The 18,086-nt window shown below is 44.4% G+C and overlaps 1 protein-coding gene across 1 annotated transcript in view; it reads right to left on the bottom strand.

Annotated features, from left to right (window-relative positions):
* itsn2b (intersectin 2b) overlaps positions 1 to 17,392 on the bottom strand; it is a 95,250-nt gene extending 77,858 nt beyond the window's left edge. Inside the window, exons 1-2 of the mRNA XM_046367441.1 lie at positions 17,163 to 17,392; positions 8,462 to 8,563 (exon numbers count right to left, since the gene is read on the bottom strand). The gene's annotated coding sequence lies outside the window, so the exon portion shown is untranslated. The remainder of the gene's footprint in view (positions 1 to 8,461; positions 8,564 to 17,162) is intronic.
* Positions 17,393 to 18,086: the final 694 nt, after the last annotated feature.

Genomic DNA, 18,086 nt, shown 5'->3' with positions numbered 1-18,086 from the left:
GTAAAAGAAGAATTTGATTTAACTGACTTGTCTAGTTAAATAAAGGTTGAATAAAAATCCCCTTGTTCTCCCCAGCTACAGCAGGATAATGTAACCCGTAAAAGAACCGCTTCCAAACTCAAACACACCATTAACCGACATGAACAAGCCATTGTAGTGGTTACAGTGGTCAGGAGAACGCATGGCAGACTGGTCGACTATACAGATCAATTACAATTAACAGGAAAAATGTAGAAAACACTGTGTGTGTTCGACTAACATGGACATTATTTTGATTTACTGAGAAGAAAGCCAGCAAGCCAGAAAGGCAGCCAGCCAGCCAGCCAGCCAGCCAGCCAGCCTGCCTGCACAGGTGAAGGGTAGAGGTGTGTGTGAAGAAAGGTGTGTGTAATAACAAGCATAGCACCAAAACATCTAAACTCCTCAACAAGCATTTTCGCTAGATATTTGTTGGCTTTCTTGTGGAGGCAACCAGCTCTTCCTTAAGCTCACGAAGGCTTCTCCTCTTGACAGCATTATTATCCTTGCTTAGCAAACCCAACTTACTTACGTAAAAGTAGATGACACAGTGACTCACTGTAGCTCAGTTGGTAGAGCATGGCGCTTGTAACGCCAGGGTAGTGGGTTCGATTCCCGGGACCACCCATACGTAGAATGTATGCACACATGACTGTAAGTCGCTTTGGATAAAAGCGTCTGCTAAATGGCATATATTAGATCTTGATGCTATGACGGCCATAACTGAATCCATGGTGTTTATTAACTCATTCATACCCCCAGACTTATTCCACATTTAGTTACATCCTGAATTCAAAAATGTACACACAATAACCCACAATGACAAAAGTGAAAACATGTTTTTAGACATTTTTGCAAATGTATTAAAAAAATGAAATACTTAAATATCTAATGTTCATAAGTATTCATGCCACTGAGTCAACACATGTTAGAATAAGCTTTGGCAGTGATTAGAGCTGTGAGTCTTTCTGGTTATGTCTAAGAGTTTTGCACACCTGGATTGTACAATATTTGCACATCATTATTTAAAAAATTCTTCGAGCTCTGTCAAGTTGGTGGTTGATCATTGCTAGACAGCCATTTTCAAGTCTTTCCATAGTCAAATCTGTAACTAGGCCACTCAGGAACATTCAATGTCATCTTGGTAAGATACTCCAGTGTATATTTGGCCTTGTGTTTCAGGTTATTTTCCAGCTGAAAGGTGATTTAATCTCCCAGTGTCTGGTGGAAAGCACACTGAACAAGGTTTTGCATGTGTCTAGCTCCATTCTGTTTATTTTTATCCTAAAAGACTCCCAAGTCCTTGCCGATGACAAGCATACCCACAACCTGATGCAGCCACCACAGTGCTTGAAAATATGAGGAGTGGTATTCGGTAATGTGTTATGTTAGATTTGTTCCAAACTTAACACTTTCTATTCAGGACATTGAGTTAATTTCTTTGCCACATTTTTTTCAGTTTTACTTTAGTTAGTTGTTGCAAACAAGATGCGTGTTTTGGATTGTTTTATATTCTGTACAGGTTTCCTTCCCTTCACTGTGTCAATTGGGTTAGCATTGTGGAAGAACTACAATGTTGTTCATCCATCAGTTTGTTCCTATCACAGCCATTAAACTCTGTTTTAATGTCACCATTGGCCTCATGGTGAAATCCCTAAGTGGTTTCCTCTCCGGCAACTGAGTTAGGAAGGACAATGTATCTTTGTAGCGGCTGGGTGTATTGATACACCATCCAAAGTGTAATTAATAACTTCACTATTCTCAATTCAAGATTCAATGGCTCCTCCAGTTTTTTTTACCCATCTACCAATTTGTAAGTCGCTCTGGATAAGAGCGTCTGCTAAATGACTTAAATGTAAATGTAAATACCAATAGGTGCCCTTCTGTGCAAGGCATTGGAAAACCTCCCTGTGGTTGAATCTGTGTTTGAAATTCACTGCTCGACTGAGGGATCTTACAGATAATTGTATGTGTTGGGTACAGACGAGGTAGTCATTCAAAAACCATGTTAAATACTGTCATTGCACACAGAGTGAGTCCATGAAACTTATTATGTGACTTTTTGTTAAGGATTTAGGCTTACCATAACGAACCATAACAAACCAAACAAACCATAACGAACCATAACAAACCATAACAAACCATAACGAACCATAACGAACCATAAACCATAACAAACCATAACAAACCATAACGAACCATAACGAACCATAACGAACCATAACAAACCATAACGAACCATAACGAACCATAACAAACCATAACGAACCATAACAAACCATAACAAACCATAACAAACCATAACAAACCATAACAAACCATAACAAACCATAACAAACCAAACGAACCATAACGAACCATAACGAACCACATAACAAACCATAACAAACCATAACAAACCATAACAAAGGGGTTGAATACTTAGGCACTGTATGTGGCAGGGACTCCAGAAAATCACAGACTGTAAAGGCGAAAACCACACCAACGCCTTGCTCTCGGATAAGGGAAACATGGGGACTGTCTGCCCACGAGGACTGTCTGCCTACGAGGACTGTCTGCCTACGAGGACTGTCTGCCTACGAGGACTGTCTGCTCAGGAGGAATGTCCGCTCACGTTCGCCGTGGCCGACACGAGTAAGACATTTAAGCATGTTAACCCTCGCAAGGCTGCCGGCCCAGACGGCATAACAAGCTGCATCCTCAGAGTTGTGCAGACCAGCAGGCTGGAGTGTTTACAGACATATTCAATCTCTCCCTATCCCAGTCTGTCATCCCCTCTTGCTTCAAAATGTCCACCATTGTTCCTGTACCCAAGAAAGTGAAAGTACCTTCCCTAAATGTCTATCGTAGCACTCAGTCCTGTCATCATGAAGTGCTTTGAGAGACTAGTCAAGGATCATAGCACCTCCATCTTACCCAACACCTTAGACCACGTGTCAAACTCATTCCATGGAGGACCGAATGTCTGCAGATTTTTGCTCCACCCTTGTACTTGATAGAATTAAAGTCACTAATTAGTAAGGAACTCCCCTCACCTGTTTTTTTTAGGTCATTTTAAAAAAAAACATTTAAAAAAACTAAAACATACAGACACTTGGCCCACCATGGAATGAGTTCGACACCCCTGCCCTAGACCCACAACCATTTACATACCGCCCCAACAGATCCATGGATGTAGCAATCGCACTGCCTTTCCCATCTGGACAAGAAGAATACCTATGTAAGAATGCTGTTCATCGACTACATCTCATCCCTCAACACCATAGTGCCTTCCAATTTCATCACTAAGCTCGGGGCCCTTGGGTCTGAACCCCGCCCTGTGCAACAGAGTCATATGGACTTCCTGAAGGGCCGACTCCAGGTGGTACAGGTAGGCAACAAAAACTCCACCACACTGATCATCAACAAGGGGACCCCACAAGGGTGCGTGCTCAGCCCCCTTCTGCACTCCCTGTTCACCCATGACTACGTGACCATGTGCATGTCCAACTCAATCATCAAGTTTGCAGGTAACAGCGGTAGGCCTGATTACCAACAATGACGAGACTACAGGGAGGGAGGTGGTGAGGGCCCTGGTGGAGTGGTGCCAGGAAAATAACCACTCCCTTAATGTCAACCAAATGAAGGAGCTGATCAAGGACTTCAGGAGAAAGCACGTCCCCGACCACATGAGTGGAGAGGGTGAAAAGCTTCAAGTTCCTCAGCGTGCATGCAAAATAGCGCACCCAGAGAAGCCAAGGGAGGTGATAGGTCGGAATGAAGTGGACCCACAATTGTACAAAAATAATACCTGAATTTATTACAGATATAGGGTTTCAGGATACAAGGCTTGTCTCAAACAGTCCATAGCAGCAACATTCAGGACATGAAAACTCACAAAAAATGATAAATGTCGAGTCTAAAACTCAGCGTCTCAAAAGGGTTCCTACTGCATCTAAGTCTGGGCCTAAATGGTAAACTTCTGATGACCAGGTGGCGAATCGCATCTCTGCATGTCTGGCAGACATATCAGTGTGGATGACGGATCACCACCTCAAGCTGAACTTCGGCAAGACGGAGCTGCTCTTCCTCCCGGGGAAGGAGTGCCCGTTCCATGATCTCGCCATGACTCCATTGTGTCCTCCTCCCAGAGCGCTAAGAACCTTGGCGTGATCCTGGACAACACCCTGTCGTTCTCAACTAACATCAAGGCGGTGGCCCGTTCCTGTAGGTTCATGCTCTACAACATCCGCAGAGTACGACCCTGCCTCACACAGGAAGCGGCGCAGGTCCTAATCCAGGCACTTGTCATCTCCCGTCTGGATTACTGCAACTCGCTGTTGACTGGGCTCCCTGCCTGTGCCATTAAACCCCTACAAGTCATCCAGAACGCCGCAGCCCGTCTAGTGTTCAACCTTCCCAAGTTCTCTCACGTCACCCCGCTCCTCCGCTCTCTCCACTGGCTTCCAGTTGAAGCTCGCATCCGCTACAAGACCATGGTGCTTGCCTACGGAGCTGTGAGGGGAACGGCACCTCAGTACCTCCAGGCTCTGATCAGGCCCTACACCCAAATAAGGGCACTGCGTTCATCCACCTCTGGCCTGCTCGCCTCCCTACCACTGAGGAAGTACAGTTCCCGCTCAGCCCAGTCAAAACTGTTCGCTGCTCTGGCTCCCCAATGGTGGAACAAACTCCCTCACGACGCCAGGACAGCGGAGTCAATCACCACCTTCCGGAGACACCTGAAACCCCACCTCTTTAAGGAATACCTAGGATAGGATAAAGTAATCCTTCTCACCCTCCCCTCCCCCCCCTTAAAATATTTAGATGCACTATTGTAAAGTGGCTGTTCCACTGGATGTCATAAGGTGAATGCACCAATTTGTAAGTCGCTCTGGATAAGAGCGTCTGCTAAATGACTTAAATGTAAATGTAAATGTAAACAGCATAACTAGGGGATTACCCCTTTTCCAGATCTAAACAGAGCCCAACTCCCCTTACTGGGACTAAATATTGTCTACCAGAACAGCCTAAATCAACTGTCTGTGGAGCACAATGTAAAATGGTGTTCAAATCTCAGCTGAAAGAAAAGGAAAACATGTATCCCTTTTGATCCTAAACCCCACCCACACTTATTAACCAATGAGAAGCAGCATTTAATTAGAATAACTTTACTTTGTTAATTAGACCAGGTAACACTATGGAAAACATGATTCGTTAATTGATTTCATTTGTTTAAAATCACCATATTTCGTCATGTACAACTTAGTTTAAAAGACAGAGCTACATCAAATAGAAGATGATTAGAACTACTACTGAGGGAGAATAAACGCATGGCTGAACTACATGCTAATTATCTAACACACCACACCTGGTTTAAACCTGAACAACCAACTCGGTAGCAAACAACAAAGGAACACATAAACTGGTAGATAGCCATGCATGGAAAGGTCAGAAACACCTGAACTGGTAGATAGCCATACATGGGAAGGTCAGGAACACATAAACTGGTAGATAGCCATGCATGGGAAGGTCAGGAACACATAAACTGGTAGATAGCCATGCATGGGAAGGTCAGGAACACATAAACTGGTAGATAGCCATGCATGGAAAGGTCAGAAACACCTGAACTGGTAGATAGCCATGCATGGAACTTTGCACTTTATCCAAACCACACATGTATATATATTGAATCATTTAAAGATAATATTAACTTCCATTTTAAAATGGTAATGAGGCCAGACGAAGGCTGCCTCTTCACAGTGCACATCACTGACAACCTGAAAATGGTCCACACACACAGACAGTGTGGTGAAGAAGGTGCAACATCGCGCCTCTTCAACACAAGGAGGCTGAAGAAGTTTAGCTTGGCCCCTAAGACCCTCAGGAACTACTACAGATGCACCATTGAGAGCATCCTGTCGACCTGTATCGCCGTCCGGGCTCTACAGAGGGTGGTGAGTCACCAGGGGAACACTGCCTGCCCACCTGGTGTCACAGGAAGGCCAAGAAGATCATCAAGGACACGAGGTCACCCGAGCCACAACCTGTTCACCCCACTACCATCTAGAAGGTGGAGACAGTACAGGTGCATCAAAGCTGAGACCTAGAGACTGAAGCACAGCTTCTATCTCCAGGCCATCAGACTGTTAAATAGTTATCATCAGCCGGCATCCGCCCACTACCCTGCCCTGAACATTAGTCACTGTTACTAGCCGGCTACCACCTGGCACTCTACCCTGCACCTTACAGACTGCTGCCCAATGTACATAGAGTCATTGAACACTGGTCGCTTTAACAATGTTTACATACTGTTTTACCCACTTTATATGTAAATACTATATTCTAGTCAAGGCTATATAACTACTGCTGTACACACCTTTTCTATTCATACACTGTCCATACACACCATCATATACATTTACAGTGTATTTACACTGAACAAAAATATAAAATGCAACATGTAAAGTGTTGGTCCCATGTTTTCATGAACTGAAATAAAAGATCCCAGAAATGTTCCATATTCACAAAAAAAAAGGTTTCTTTCTCTCAAATTTTGTGCACACATTTTATACATCCCTGTTAGTGAGCATTTCTCATTTGCCAAAATAATCCATCCACCTGACAGGTGTGGCATATGAAGAAGCTGATAAAAACAGCATGATCATTACACGGGTGCACCTTGTTCTGGGGACAACGTAGAATGTATGCACACATGACTGTAAGTCGCTTTGGATAAAAGCGTCTGCTAAATGGCATATATTATTATTATATTATATAAAAGGCCACTCTAAAATGTGCAGATGTCACACAACACAGTGCCACAGATGTCTCAAGTTTTGAGGGAGTGAGAAATTGGCATGTTGACTGCAGGAATGTTCACCAGAGCAGTTGCCAGCAAATGTAATGTTAATTTCTCTACCATAAGCCGCCTCAAATGTTGTTTTAGAGAATTTGTATTATGTCCTACCGGCCTCACGACCAAAGACCACGTGTATGACGTGTGGGTGAGAGGTTTGCTGATGTCAACGTTGTGAACAGACTGCCCCATGGTGGCAGTGGGGTCATGGTATGGGCAGGCATAAGCTACTGACAAACAACACAATTGCATTTTATCGATGGCAATTTGAATGCACAAAAATACCTGATCCACACCACTACATTTTAACAGGGCAGGTGACCAACAGATGCATATCTGTATTCCCAGTCATGTGAAATCCATAGATTAGGGCCTAATGAATATATTTCATTTGACTGAATTCCTTATATGAACGGTGACTCAGTAAAACCGATTACATTTTGCATGTTGCGTTTATATTTTTGTTCAGTATTTATTCTGGACTCTGACACTGCATGTCCTAATATTTCTATAATTCCATTCTTAAAATTTTGGAGAAAAAAAAAATGTTCAGAATTGACCAAAGGGACATTTCTAAATTGATCAAATGGGACAGATATGGCCTGTGGGCCACCAGTTGAATAGCCCTGCCCTACAGGATGCTGGAGGTTGAGGCTTTAGAATTTATCTGTCCTGTCCCAAATAAACCCTTAGCGCCTGACCATAGAACCTTACAGATGGGAAGGTTTGGACAGGTGTACTAGAGGTAAACTAATGTGGTAAATGGCAGAGGAGGAAGAGACAGAGGGAGGGGTGGAGGGAAGGAGGGGTGGGTCACTCTCCCTCTCAGACCCGATCGGTCTTTCTGTCCTTCTCCCTAGGATCTAAGGGGTAGAGGCTAGGGGCTGTTTCTGTACAAACCTATCTGTATCGGTGAGAAAGGTGTCCATGTAGGTGCCTGTCTGGAAAGGAGAAAGGCCTAATCCAGGATGCAAAAGAGTCTAGGAAAACATTACTAACAGCCAGGGATCCCCTAGGTCTTTGTGGAGCCTGCTGACACATAACACTGAGCAGCACAACAGGAGAGAATGGGGTCTGACAGGACAGAGAACACAGGCAACTCCATGTTTACAATCCATTTAGAGGAGCGGAGGAGAGAAGGGCTGGGAATTGCCAGGGACCTCACGATACTATCAGGATACTTAGGTGCCGATACAATATGTATTGCGATTCTCACGACTCTATATGTATTGCGAATCCATACTGCGATTTAGGATGAAGTAGTTTTGGTGCAGGGAATGCCACCTAGCGTGAGCTAACGCCACCTAACGCGAGCTAACACCACCTAACTCGAGCTAACGCCATCTAGTGCTCAAAAGAAAGTATATGGATTCTGCACTGACCACATCTAGTGTTGAAAAGGAGAGAATACCGCTACAGAGAGAACAGAGTGACAACTCTGGGCCTGTAGAGATGACATCATCAGAACACCAGTTAACCCTGTCATCATTCTCTGTGGGAGTTCTACTCTACCAAACAGGGAATAACAGAACCCATATCAGGGCTGAGATACAGAGACCGAACAGACAGGAGAGAGGGTAGGAACAACACAGTCACGGTCCATACCTCTCACTGATCTATTGAGGCAATTCCGTTCGGGGCGATGAGCGCTGACTCAACACACACCTGAGTCATCCTGTCACAGCTCAGGAATGCAGACTGGCAGCTCTGAGAGAGAAATATAGAGAAAAGGAGAAAAAAAGAGCTGAGAGAATGAGAGCATGTAGGGTGGATTGAGGGATACGCCTAGCCGTGACGTGGCCTAAAGCCCATCTCACCATGGTGACATCAGGACTTTAAATGGTGAACTATAGAGATATTTCAATCACTGCAACATGAACACAGATTAATGATGTTTACCTTTCTTTCTTTCGGGGCACGCCTCGCCCTCCATTGTTTCACCCTGAAGCCTTTGGGTGAGTTCCATCTAGAAACTCCCTCTACACAGGCCTGGACAGATGATCATTGGGCCTACAGACAGATTAGCTGACAACGTCAGGAAAACGATGCAGGAGTTTCAATGGGGCAGAAGTCTGTTTGTTTGTTGTGATTCTGGACGGCCAGATAGCTAGCAATATTGACAAGAAACTGTGGGGAATCGTAAGTGGCTCGTTTGAGCTAGTTTAATCTGGTTCTTGATACCTTGTCTTGAGGTGTTCTGACTGATACCATGTCTATGCTAATATGGCTCAAATTCACTAGCTAGCTCACCAACAACTATATCAATGTATTTGAGAATCAACATGTGCTCATTGTGCAAATGTATTTATTTTTCAATAAACATTGAAAAGGAAATATAGTTTACATGACGTCAACAGTCTCTGCGTCTCTCTCTGTCTCTGGTAATGATGCACCGATATGCTGTAATAGAAATAAGGCCATGCTATTTCAACAAAAATAAATCATCCTCCCTGATCTTAAAAACAGCACCGACCATCACTGCAACCCATCTATAGCATATTGACATACTGAAGACCGCTCCAGACATTGTAAATATCTCTATATCTGCCTGGACCTACCAAGGATGAAGTTCTCCACAGCCAATCACAGACAAGATGGCGATCAGTGAACAGTTTCCCAAAAACATCTTAAGGCTAAATGAATCATTTTAGCGCAATGGTTCTAACGATGAATTTAACCTTGATCTAGAGAATATTTAGGTCACTTGATCTGATCTAGGCTGGATTGGCTTAATCTGGATTGGCTTAATCTGGATGAAGGCTTAATCTGGATGAAGGCTTAATCTGGATGAAGGCTTAATCTGGATTAACGGGTGTGGAACTACTTACAATCTCCCCCTGATCACAGTCAAGACCAGAGCTACTGTTGGTATAGTTTGGGTTATGGGCATTTCCATGGTAATGGAATTTGCGTTGAGACTCAAGATTTATCACTTAAAATGTATTCCAAACATAAACCATTGATTTCAAAGTTTAACGAACCATACAACTCTATGCACAAAGACTATTTTTAACACATTTACACAGAACATTTCACAAAACCTTGTTAACTGGAAGAACTGTGCAAATGCAAAGTTTGGTACGAGAATTTCGGTAAAATCGATTCGTTTTTTTTTTGTTTTCCAAAAAGTCTAAAATATCTGCTCCAAATTAAGATTCATCGATGTCTTCAGAAAGAATGGGGTGTCAGCTACGACATGACACAATGGACACAACGGTTATTGAACTATTGAGTTCAGTAAAGTACAGAACAGTACAGTACAGAACAGTAGAGAGGAGTAGAGTACAGTAGAGTAGAGAGGAGTAGAGTTCAGTACAGTACAGTACAGAACAGAACAGTAGAGAGGAGTAGAGTACAGTAGAGTAGAGAGGAGTAGAGTTCAGTACAGTACAGTACAGTACAGAACAGTACAGTACAGAACAGTAGAGAGGAGTAGAGTACAGTAGAGTAGAGAGGAGTAGAGTTCAGTACAGTACAGTACAGAACAGAACAGAACAGTAGAGAGGAGTAGAGTTCAGTACAGTACAGTACAGTACAGAACAGTACAGTACAGAACAGTAGAGAGGAGTAGAGTACAGTAGAGTAGAGAGGAGTAGAGTTCAGTACAGTACAGTACAGTACAGAACAGAACAGTAGAGAGGAGTAGAGTACAGTAGAGTAGAGAGGAGTAGAGTTCAGTACAGTACAGTACAGAACAGAACAGTAGAGAGGAGTAGAGTACAGTAGAGTAGAGAGGAGTAGAGTTCAGTACAGTACAGTACAGAACAGAACAGTAGAGAGGAGTAGAGTACAGTAGAGTAGAGAGGAGTAGAGTTCAGTATAGTAGAGTTCAGTACAGTACAGTACAGTATAGCACAGAACAGAACAGTAGAGAGGAGTAGAATACAGTACAGTAGAGTACAGTACAGTAGAGTTCAGTACAGTACAGTACAGAACAGTAGAGAGGAGTAGAGTACAGTACAGTAGAGTAGAGTTCAGTACAGTACAGTACAGTACAGTACAGTACAGTACAGTACAGTACAGTACAGTACAGTACAGTACAGTACAGTACAGTACAGTACAGAGGAGTAGAGTTCAGTACAGTACAGTACAGAACAGAACAGAACAGTAGAGAGGAGTAGAGTTCAGTACAGTACAGTACAGAACAGTAGAGAGGAGTAGAGTCCAGTAGAGTTCAGTACAGTACAGTAGAGTACAGAACAGTAGAGAGGAGTAGAGTTCAGTACAGTACAGTACAGTACAGTACAGTACAGTACAGTACAGTACAGAACAGAACAGTAGAGAGGAGTAGAGTTCAGTAAAGTACAGAACAGTAGAGTACAGAACAGTAGAGAGGAGTAGAGTCCAGTAAAGTACAGAACAGTAGAGAGGAGTAGAGTTCAGTAAAGTACAGTACAGTACAGTACAGAACAGTAGAGAGGAGTAGAGTTCAGTACAGTACAGTACAGAACAGAACAGTAGAGAGGAGTAGAGTTCAGTACAGTACAGTACAGTACAGTACAGTACAGTACAGTACAGTACAGAACAGTAGAGAGGAGTAGAGTTCAGTACAGTACAGTACAGTACAGAACAGAACAGTAGAGAGGAGTAGAGTTCAGTACAGTACAGTACAGTACAGAACAGTAGAGAGGAGTAGAGTTCAGTAAAGTACAGTACAGTACAGTACAGAACAGTAGAGAGGAGTAGAGTTCAGTACAGTACAGAACAGAACAGTAGAGAGGAGTAGAGTTCAGTACAGTACAGTACAGTACAGTACAGAACAGTAGAGAGGAGTAGAGTTCAGTAAAGTACAGAACAGTAGAGTACAGAACAGTAGAGAGGAGTAGAGTTCAGTAAAGTACAGTACAGTAGAGTACAGAACAGTAGAGTACAGAACTGTAGAGAGGAGTAGAGTTCAGTAAAGTACAGAACAGTAGAGTACAGAACAGTAGAGAGGAGTAGAGTCCAGTAAAGTACAGAACAGTAGAGTACAGAACAGTAGAGAGGAGTAGAGTCCAGTAAAGTACAGAACAGTAGAGAGGAGTAGAGTTCAGTAAAGTACAGTACAGTAGAGTTCAGAACGGTAGAGAGGAGTAGAGTTCAGTACAGTAGAGTTCAGTACAGTAGAGAGGAGTAGAGTTCAGTACAGTAGAGTTCAGTACAGTAGAGAGGAGTAGAGTTCAGTACAGTAGAGTTCAGAACGGTAGAGAGGAGTAGAGTTCAGTACAGTAGAGTACAGTACAGTAGAGAGGAGTAGAGTTCAGTACAGTAGAGTTCAGTACAGTAGAGTACAGTACAGTAGAGAGGAGTAGAGTTCAGTACAGTAGAGTTCAGTACAGTAGAGAGGAGTAGAGTTCAGTACAGTAGAGTTCAGTAGAGGAGTAGAGTTCAGTACAGTAGAGTTCAGTACAGTAGAGTAGAGAGGAGTAGAGTTCAGTACAGTAGAGAGGAGTAGAGTTCAGTACAGTACAGTAGAGTTCAGTACAGTAGAGTTCAGAACGGTAGAGAGGAGTAGAGTTCAGTACAGTACAGTAGAGTTCAGTACAGTAGAGAGGAGTAGAGTTCAGTACTTCAGTTCAGTACAGTAGAGTTCATTAGTTCAGTACAGTAGAGAGGAGTAGAGTTCAGTACAGTAGAGAGGAGTAGAGTTCAGTACAGTAGAGAGGAGTAGAGTTCAGAACGGTAGAGAGGAGTAGAGTTCAGTACCGTATTTAATTTCAGTAAATACCAATCACCTCACTGAAGACGTTCCTTTAAACAAAAGTAGACTCGGTCATAAGTCTTTATATGGGCCAATAAAACTCAGAATAAAAAGGAAGGTTTTACGTCTCCCGTAGTCTGAGGATGGTTTCAACCTTCCAGACTTGGAAGTGTATCAACTCACTATTCCAGGGCTTCTAGTTCAATGCACTAAAGACAAAACAATGGGAACATATTGAAGATGAGCTCTTCCCCAGAATATTCTTACCTGTCTATTTTCAAACGGATAAAGCTAAGAACATTAACATATTCATAGTTAACATCACTATTAAAAAACATGGAAGAATACGAAACGTATTCTACAACAACCAGTATTACTCCCTAAAAACACAACCTGTCACAGCTCTGGAACAATCCCCTGTCCCCATCTGTTTATCCACAGCTGATAGCTTTTTATCCCTGGCTCTGTTTATTCATCAGACACATTGTTTATCCCTGTCCCCATCCGTTTATCCTACAGCTCTGTTTATCCCTGTCCCCAAACAGCTCTGTTTATCCCTGTCCCCAACAGCTCTGTTTATCCCTGTCCCCAGAGAAATCCCTGTCCCCATCACAGCTCTGTTTATCCATGTCCCCACACAGCTCTGTTTATCCCTGTCCCCAACAGCTCTGTTTATCACAGCTCTGTTTATCCCTGTCCCCAAAGCTCTGTTTATCCCTGTCCCCATTTGTTTATCCCTGTCCCCATCACAGCTCTGTTTATCCAATTGTTTATCCCTGATCATCTGTTTATCCCTGTCCCCATATCTGTTTATCCCTGTCCCCAGCTCTGTTTATCCCTGTCCCCATCCAGCTCTGTTTATCCCCCCCTAACACAACTCTGTTTATCCATGTCCCCATCACAGCTCTGTTTATCCCTGTCCCCATCACAGCTCTGTTTATCCCCCATCACAGCTCTGTTTATCCCTGTCCCCATCACAGCTCTGTTTATCCCCCCATCACAGCCCCATGTCCCCATCAGCTCTGTTTATCCCTGTCCCCATCACAGCTCTGTTTATCCCTGTCCCCATCACAGCTCTGTTTATCCCTGTCCCCATCACAGCTCTGTTTATCCCTGTCCCCATCAGCATCCCTGCTCTGTTTTTATCCCTGTCCCCATCACAGCTCTGTTTATCCCTGTCCCCATCACAGCTCTGTTTATCCATGTCCCCCCCATCACAGCTCTGTTTATCCCTGTCCCCATCACAGCTCTGTTTATCCCTGTCCCCATCACAGCTCTGTTTATCCATGTCCCCATCACAGCTCTGTTTATCCCTGTTTATCCCTGTCCCCATCCCTGTCCCCATCACAGCTCTGTTTATCCCTGTCCCCATCACAGCTCTGTTTATCCATCACAGCTCTGTTTATCCATGTCCCCATCACAGCTCTGTTTATCCCTGTCCCCATCACAGCTCTGTTTATCCATGTCCCCATCACAGCTCTGTTTATCCCTGTCCCCATCATCCCTGCCCCATCTGTTTATCCATGTCCCCATCACAGCTCTGTTTATCCCTGTCCCCATCACAGCTCTGTTTATCCATGTCCCTGTCCCCATCACAGCTCTGTTTATCCCTGTCCCCATCACAGCTCTGTTTATCCCTGTCCCCATCACAGCTCTGTTTATCCCTGTCCCCATCACAGCTCTGTTTATCCCCCCATCACAGCTCTGTTTATCCATGTCCCCATCACAGCTCTGTTTATCCATGTCCCCATCACAGCTCTGTTTATCCCTGTCCCCATATCCCTGTCCCCATCACAGCTCTGTTTATCCATGTCCCCATCACAGCTCTGTTTATCCCTGTCCCCATCACAGCTCTGTTTATCCCTGTCCCCAGCTCTGTTTATCCACTGTCCCCATCACAGCTCTGTTTATCCCTGTCCCCATCACAGCTCTGTTTCCATGTCCCCATCACAGCTCTGTCCCCTGTCACAGCTCTGTTTATCCATCTGTTTATCCCCCCATCACAGCTCTGTTTATCCCTGTCCCCATCAGCTCTGTTTATCCATGTCCCCCCCATCACAGCTCTGTTTATCCCTGTCCCCATCACAGCTCTGTTTATCCATGTCCCCATCACAGCTCTGTTTATCCCTGTCCCCATCACAGCTCTGTTTATCCCATCACAGCTCTGTTTATCCCTGTCCCCATCACAGCTCTGTTTATCCCTGTCCCCATCACAGCTCTGTTTATCCCTGTCACAGCTCTGTTTATCCCTGTCCCCATCACAGCTCTGTTTATCCCTGTCCCCATCACAGCTCTGTTTATCCCTGTCCCCATCACAGCTCTGTTTATCCCTGTCCCCATCACAGCTCTGTTTATCCCTGTCCCCATCACAGCTCTGTTTATCCCTGTCCCCATCACAACCCCATCTGTTTATCCCTGTCCCCATCTGTTTATCCCTGTCCCCATCACAGCTCTGTTTATCCCTGTCCCCCCCATCACAGCTCTGTTTATCCAGCTCTGTTTATCCCTGTCAGCTCTGTTTATCCCTGTCCCCATCACAGCTCTGTTTATCCCTGTCCCCTAACACAGCTCTGTTTATCCCTGTCCCCATCACAGCTCTGTTTATCCCTGTCCCCATCACAGCTCTGTTTATCCCTGTCACAGCTCTGTTTATCCCTGTCCCCTAACACAGCTCTGTTTATCCCTGTCCCCATCACAGCTCTGTTTATCCCTGTTTATCCCTGTCCCCATCACAGCTCTGTTTATCCCTGTCCCCATCACAGCTCTGTTTATCCCTGTCCCCATCAGCTCTGTTTATCTGTTTATCCAGCTCTGTTTATCCCCCCCATCAACACAACTCTGTTTATCCCTGTCCCCATCACAGCTCTGTTTATCCCTGTCCCCATCACAGCTCTGTTTATCCCTGTCCCCATCACAGCTCTGTTTATCCCTGTCCCCTAACACAGCTCTGTTTATCCCTGTCCCCATCACAGCTCTGTTTATCCCTGTCACAGCTCTGTTTATCCCTGTCACAGCTCTGTTTATCCCTGTCCCCATCACAGCTCTGTTTATCCCTGTCCCCACATCACAGCTCTGTTTATCCCTGTCCCCATCACAGCTCTGTTTATCCCCCATCACAGTCCCCATCACAGCTCTGTTTATCCCTGTCCCCATATCACAGCTCTGTTTATCCCTGTCCCCATCACAGCTCTGTTTATCCATGTCCCCATCACAGCTCTGTTTATCCCTGTCCCCATCACAGCTCTGTTTATCCATGTCCCCATCACAGCTCTGTTTATCCCTGTCCCCATCACAGCTCTGTTTATCCCTGTCCCCATCACAGCTCTGTTTATCCCTGTCCCCATCACAGCTCTGTTTATCCCTGTCCCCATCACAGCTCTGTTTATCCCTGTCCCCATCACAGCTCTGTTTATCCATGTCCCCTATCAGCTCTGTTTATCCCTGTCCCCATCACAGCTCTGTTTATCCCTGTCCCCATCACAGCTCTGTTTATCCCTGTCCCCATCACAGCTCTGTTTATCCCTGTCCCCATCACAGCTCTGTTTATCCCTGTCCCCATCACAGCTCTGTTTATCCCTGTCCCCATCACAGCTCTGTTTATCCCTGTCCCCATCACAGCTCTGTTTATCCCTGTCCCCATCACAGCTCTGTTTATCCCTGTCCCCATCACAGCTCTGTTTATCACCAATCCTCACTAGCTCTCTTGTTGACCCCTATTCGATGGCCCTCAAGTTATGGAAAACAAAGCAAGTTGTGTGCATTGCAGTCTGAGTGTTAAACAATCCACCATGAGTTCAACCTTCACCACCTGCTATGTACAGGTGAGTCTGGGTCATTCAGCGCTACCCAAATGAATGCAGGCCTAATAGAAGATAACATCTAATACCATGTCCACTCCACTATCAACAACAGCAGCCTGTCTGGGGGATGGGATGTTACATCTGTGTAGAAACACATCACCGAGGTTTGCTGACATAAAACAAAAAGTAAACAGGCACGAAGCCCCTGGGTATGTAGATCCACAGGACAACACCAGACAGACACAAAACAACCGTTCAAGTGGAGGATAAGACGGTTTAGTTTATTTACAATGTAGGCTAACAGTGTCAATAGTATCAGAACCCCTTTGCATTGTGCTATGTTGTACTGCTGCTATCAAATCTAGAACTGACACCTCGCTGGCTACTGTGGAAGTCTCTGATCACTTGTCTCAAGCAAGAGACACACATTTGCAACCTGCTCAACGTGTTTGGTTTGAGTTTTGTGCATGAGATACGGTTTTAAACACAACAGGCTAATTATTGGCTATCTGGATAGCAATGTCTGCTTTGTCATTTTAGCTATCTTTTAGTTCGAACAACTTCAAACAGGTTCCTGTGATGAAGGCACACTTATCAGTGTTGATTTGTTTTTAAAACAATCCCATGTTTCAAGCGCATCAAAATAAATCCCTCGTTATGGATAATACAACTATTACGTAGCTAAGTACATTCAATCAATATTTTATTTAAGTAAGGGCAACAGCTCCTTGTAAGGAAGGGCAGTAAAACTCAATGTTTTCGCAAGCAATATCTTCCCAACAAAAATAACATGGGCTCGTTGGGAAAGGCGGTTTGGGGTCCTTACCTCTCATCAACTTTATCTTATTTTCTGTCCGCAGTAAAAAAAAATCTAAATATCCCCGACAAGGTCTCCCTGGCGTTATGTAGCCTTCTCGTAATGGCAGAATTGTGTAATTCCGAGAGTAATGTGTAGTTTAATAAACCGGACCGGTTGCTGACAGCTTGATCACATTGACAACATGGATGACGGGCGGGTCGCCGGTGCGCGGCGAAGTTTGACTGGGAGGAGGGGAGCGCGCATCGAGTTCTCCAGCTGATTCGACAATCATCTTCTTCGGTATTGTAGCGATCGCACATTTGTTTGTGTATGCAACCACCTACTGTGCGGGAGTGAGTGGTCGATCACGTTACATTTGTTGATACAAAGATTTAAAAGGAATCATCATTTAAAATTGTAGCAACAATTACACCTTGTTACTCTTCTGCAGTAAAACCGTGTACACCCAAGTACTTTTTTAATTGAACCTTTATTTAACTAGGCAAGTCAGTTAAGATCAAATACTTATTTACAATGACTGCCTACCCCAGCCCAACCCGGACGAAGCTAGACCAATTGTGCACTGCCCTATGGGACTCCCAATCACAGCCAGATGTGATGTTGCCTGGATTTGAACCAGCTACTTCTCTGCAGCTGTCAACACAACATCTATTCTTTGCATTCCATTTATGCGGTACAGGTGATAACCATGGAAATTAATGCTAAGAAGCCAAACTTACTGGAGCACAAATTTGTATCTCTATGTATTGGCCTAGGACTACTACTCACCCCCTATCATCCTCTGCTCAGCATATGGCATCTTCTGTTAAACTCTGACAACCTCAAACTGTCTCTATTGCACAGGGAACTTCTGATCCCCAGCAACATATCCCCCCCCATACGACACATGTGTTTGTCCCATGCCCTCCTGCACAATTCTCACATCTCGGA

The sequence above is a fragment of the Oncorhynchus gorbuscha genome, linkage group LG10, assembly GCF_021184085.1.
Source record: "Oncorhynchus gorbuscha isolate QuinsamMale2020 ecotype Even-year linkage group LG10, OgorEven_v1.0, whole genome shotgun sequence".
Taxonomy (NCBI): Eukaryota; Metazoa; Chordata; class Actinopteri; order Salmoniformes; family Salmonidae; genus Oncorhynchus; species Oncorhynchus gorbuscha.
The sequence above is the reverse complement of the archived record's forward strand: the minus strand, read 5'-3'. Positions and strand labels throughout refer to the sequence as shown.